General features: G+C 47.6%; 1 long non-coding RNA gene across 1 annotated transcript in view; it reads left to right on the forward strand.

Annotated features, from left to right (window-relative positions):
• The first annotated feature begins 4,528 nt into the window (after positions 1-4,528).
• The window catches only part of LOC102246817, a 23,074-nt gene continuing 22,467 nt past the window's right edge, over positions 4,529-5,135 (forward strand). Inside the window, exon 1 of the long non-coding RNA XR_313300.2 lies at positions 4,529-4,893. This is a non-coding gene — a long non-coding RNA (uncharacterized LOC102246817). The remainder of the gene's footprint in view (positions 4,894-5,135) is intronic.

A 5,135-nucleotide genomic window follows, 5' to 3' on the forward strand; every position in this document is an offset into this window, starting at 1 on the left:
GCGCAAGGGAATCGTCAGGAAGGGTGCAAGGTGAAAATTTATCCAGGGAAAATTCTAACAAAAGGGCATTTCCACCTAAAATACTACCCATTTGTACAAGTAATCGTCTTGCTGTTTATTTGGGGCGATGGAGCGTGTTTTTTAAAAGGTAAGTACAAGAATAATGACACTAGGTGAGATATGACTGGCATGGCCAGGTAACAGTCAGTCGTGTGAAGGAGGGAGCGAGAGTAGCAGGCAAGGACCATGAGCCTCTGGGCACTGTGGCGGACTGCAGGAGAGCGAGCACTGACAGCAGCATTTGCAGGCTGTGGGCATGCACGGATCACATACTGAGGATGTCTGCCTTTGTTGTGTGCAGGAGATGATCGCTTCTCTCTGTGTCTTTGTCTTTTTCTCACTACTGTCTCCTGCCTCTGTGATCTGAACCACCCATTCTTTTTCTTTTTGTTAATCTTCACCCAAGGATATTCTTCCATTGAATTTTTTTTTTTTTTAGAGAGAGTGGAAGGGAGGGAGAGAGAGAGAGAGAAACATCAATGTGAGAGAGACACATTGGTTGGTTGCCTCTGGGACTAGGGATCAAGCCTGCAACCAAGGTGCGTGCCCTTGACTGGAATTCAACTCACGACCCTTCAGTCCACAGGCTCTATCCACTGAGCCAAACCAGCTAGGGCTGAGCCGCCCACTTTCTGTGGAGACTGAAGTGGGGGTGGGGGGTGGGGTGGCTCGTGTCTGGGGAGGAAGAACTTAAAGCTCACTTAAAGGCTGAGCCGAGACGGATGAGCCGTCCGCCATCTGTGTAAGGCTGTTCAGCCTCCCCCATCTTGGGTTTTCTGCTTAATCACCCCCAGGTTTGGATGCTGGTGGAGCGAACTGCGTGGGGCGTTTTCTCCTCCAATGCGCTTCCCAGCCTCTCGAGAGCAGCAGGTTTGACGCGTCCTTTAGGTGGGGGCGCCCAGCACGCCAGGCACTGGGTGGGAGCCTACTTGTCAGTGTGAACACATGTGACTGAACTGAAGAGAGGCAAGTGATCCATCCCCAACACGACAGCTGAAGGTCCCATGCTATTCACAAAGGCGAGAGAAATATCGCTCTTCAGAATGTCATTGGTGCCAAATAATTCAGAAGGAAAACAAGGCCCAGTCATCCAAAGCCTTGCTCAGTATGAAGCAATTCGATTAATTTAAAATGTTGCATCTGATTTGAGATCCTGAGAAGCATGACACAAGCAAAATCGAATATTAAATTCATACCCACACAATTGGTAGAGGTAGTAAAAGATGCGAACGTTCCACTGAAGAGTTAATTAAATGATAAGAGGCACTGCAGGAGAAGTCCCCTGCTGCTTATTGCATCAGGACACAAGAACAAAGCAATACTGAGAAGTGCTATGTAGATTGCCCACGAGGGCACGGACTCTGAGTGCTCACTGGCCGAGGCCGCACGCGCTGGGGGCTGGCCAGGAAGATGAAAGGATGTGGGCGCGGAAGGTGGGCCTCACGCACCCGGGGTACGAAATTCGAAATTCGACTGTGACACCCCTCCTTTGCCAACAGCCGAGAGAGAACCCACCACGGAGTGCCTTTAATCAGAGCTCACCTGAAAATCTCTCCATTTGAGCTGATTTACGGACTCACAATGTGCACAGACTCAGGTGCACACCTGTTTCCTGAGCGGGCACCGTCCTCTCCTGCAACCACCGGCACGAGGCAGGCGAAGGCCCAGGGCGAGCTGTGCTCTGCCAGGAGCGGGTGTGGCAGCCGGGAAGACGACCGAAATAAAAGGGTCTGCACTTGAGTGACTGCTTCCCTATTTGAAGTTCAAAATACGACGAGGAAACAGAATAACAGAAATGTGGGCCTAGGGAACGCAGGGCAGAGGATGAAAAGTAGTGAGCCTTTTCGGGAGGAAGTTAGAGAAAGCTCAGACGGAGCGGTCGCCTTTGTGATGGGAGGTGTTTGATCCATCAAAGCGGATGGCAGGGCAGACGAGAACGACTCAGACGAGAGGGACCGATGGACATCTGAGGGACTGCAAAGTGACCTGAAGACAGAAAATGCCGCGAACCCCCGAGAGAAAGGAAACCAGAGGAGAGAGATGCAGGAAGGTGCTGCTCTCAGAAGCGGCTGGGGAAGCGGTGGGGAAGGGGTGTGATCCGTGGGAAGGACGCACGGAGGAGGAGAGAGGATGGCTGGCCATCACGTGCAGAGAGTGCGGGTGACAGAGCCGGAAGTGACTCCTCCATGAATAAGAAGAAAGAACAAACAAGAAAGCTAAGAACCAGGCAGGGAGACAAACGAAAGGAAGCACGCCTCCGAAGGGTGAGGAGTCAGGAGCGGGGTCTGTGGGGACCCTGAGAGCATTGCCCATGGGGGAGAGGAAGCCTGTTCCTCCCCACTCTGAAGTCAATCAGCAAGCCCAGAGGAGACAGACGGACAGAAGTCGGTCCGTGTTGCAGAGACTGGGGAGGGCTGGAAGTGATAAAGGGCTCAGGGTTGCTTTATGGAGTGGTGAATGTTCTTTAACCTATTGTGGTGATGGCGGTACAACTCTGAACATCCTAAAACTCACTAACCTGCACAGGTGAAATGGATGAGCTGTATGGTGTCTGAAGTCCCTCTCATTAAAGCTATAACAGAAAACAGAGAGAATATGTCATCTTGTTTTGAAAATCAGCCAAGAAATGAAAATCATAGTTCAATATTGAGAAGAAAATTACTAACTTGGAAAACATCGGTAAAGGAAGTGATGAGACATCTGCGTAGTAACCGTGTCTGTCCTCTTCCTTGCTTGCACACCCTCGGCGAATGCTCACACACGTAGGTGCCGGACAAGGCAGCAAAGCACGGCCTGCCCTGCACCAGGCCAGGCCACTGACACACCAGCACCAACATGTCACTGTGGTCAAGACAGTGGATCAAGATACACCTGAAAGGGCCCGGCCAGCATGGCTCAGTGGTTAAGCATCGACCAATAAACCAGAAGGTCACTGTTCGATTCAAGGTCAGGGCATATGCCTGGGTTGCAGGCTCCATCCCCAGTAGGGGGCATGTCGGAGGCAGCCAATCAATGATTCTCTCTCATTATTGATGTTTCTATGTCTCTTTCCCTCTCCCTTCCTCTCTGAAATATATATACATATATATTTACATATATACATACATGTATATATATATATAGTACACCTGTAAGGTGTTCAAGGCAGAGCATATTATAATAGTGAAAAATTGGAGAAAATGCGTCAAATAATAGTTTCAGTTGAAGTAAGGTACTAGCCACAGGACGGAATCCTATGCAATCATTTAAAATGATGTTGGAGCCTGGAAAATGTTGAAAATGTTCATTTCTTGTTAAGTGATAAAAATCCAGTATCTAGTATGATGGTATTTTTGTACATGAATAAACAAAAACATGTTTTTATGTTAAAAAGAAAAAGACCATGGGGCGGACTGGAAGGGGTCAATGGGGGGGGAAGGGGCACATGTGTAATACTTCCAACAAAAAAGATTTTTTAAAAATAAAAAGACCAAAGTGTTTTGGTACCAAAACAGTAACAGTGAAAAAGTTTGAATGATGGAAATAGGAGATAGAGGGAGTTTCTTATTTTCTCCTTTGTATTTTTCACAGAAAGCTTACTAATTTTTCACAATGACCATTTATTACATACAGAAAACATTGTGTAAGTGTTTGCTCCTCTCCTAAAATAGAAGCTACACACAGTGCAGCTGCAGCCACCAGACACGGATTTAACACCATTTAGCAGAAGCAATAAAGAGTCTACTGGGAACGACGAATGCCTTCTTCTGCAATCTTGTCCCCGGGTTGCCCTGTCCCTGTGACCTGGTCTGGGATCCCAGGACACGTGGCTGCCAGGCCCTCAGCATTAGCCCCTGACTGACGCCATGTAACTGTGATATCAACAACAATCAGAAATGTCGAGTGAAACATTCAGAAGTCCAGAAATGCAGCAACCAAAGTAACAAAGGGGGCAGTGAGACGCACCTGCTGGGGGGAAATGAGAAGTTTAGAGAGATGAGAAATGTCTCCTGAGGCACGAAGAGTAATTTAAAAGGACGTGCACGCAGGGCCCATCCGTCACCGAGACGTTGGGCGTGTGCCCTTGGTTATGAGTTAGGGTTATATGAATGCCAACAGCATCATCTGTGGGGACCAGGGCAAGCCCTTGGGGGGAAGCTGGACCAGGTGACGTCTCCATGAGTCACCTGGGTTCAGTACTTCAAAACTCCTTGGTTTGCAGACATGTTCAGTCATCCCTGAGAGATTCTAGATCATTACTGCTTCGTAAGCACCTAAAATAACTATGGTATTTGGTTTGTTTACTATGAGCCACGTGTGTGCTAGTATTAACTCACTGCATTGTGAAAACAAACAGTGAGATAGGTTCTACTATTATTCCCGTTTTATAGACTAGGAAACCGAAGCACAGAGAGGGTAAGGAGACACAAACCTTCAGGGATGGCCCAGGATTTGCACCTGCCGGGGCCAACAGGGTTCCACCACACTGTTTCAGAAAGAAAGGGGTGAATATTAGTCCAATGCTGCAAAGAAGTCAGGAAACAGATCCCATTTGCTGTCTTTTTGGGAGGGTGAAGGGGTAGCATTGGTGGACTTCCCAGTTCAGACGCCTGATTGGATATATGCGATTTCAGAAAGGCCTTTTGATGGTCTCCATGGACACCTCTGAGACAAAATGGAAAATGTGAGTTGCTAGAGCAGTCTGGACGGAGACAGACCATCTGGCCCAAGGCAGGTTGATGGTTAGTCAACACCAATCCGAGGAGAGCACCACCCTGGCCCCAGGAGCGGCCTTCCTTTGAGAACACCGGCTTTACGGATGACTTAGACTGACAGGTGCTTCAACGGCTCCAGGTGAGAAGGCACTACTAGACTGCATGATAGGGTTAAGATTCTGAAGTTCCTGACAGGCTCACCAAAAATTGAATAGGAACAATATGATCCTTTTAACCAATGTCACCCTGATAAATTTAATTTTAAAAATAAATAATAAAATATTGCTGACAGGCTCAAAAATTGAATAGGAACAATATGATCCTTTTAACCAATGTCACCCTGATAAATTTAATTTTAAAAATAAATAATAAAATAATATT

The sequence above is a fragment of the Myotis brandtii genome, unplaced genomic scaffold (genome assembly GCF_000412655.1).
Source record: "Myotis brandtii unplaced genomic scaffold, ASM41265v1 scaffold154, whole genome shotgun sequence".
Taxonomy (NCBI): domain Eukaryota; kingdom Metazoa; phylum Chordata; class Mammalia; order Chiroptera; family Vespertilionidae; genus Myotis; species Myotis brandtii.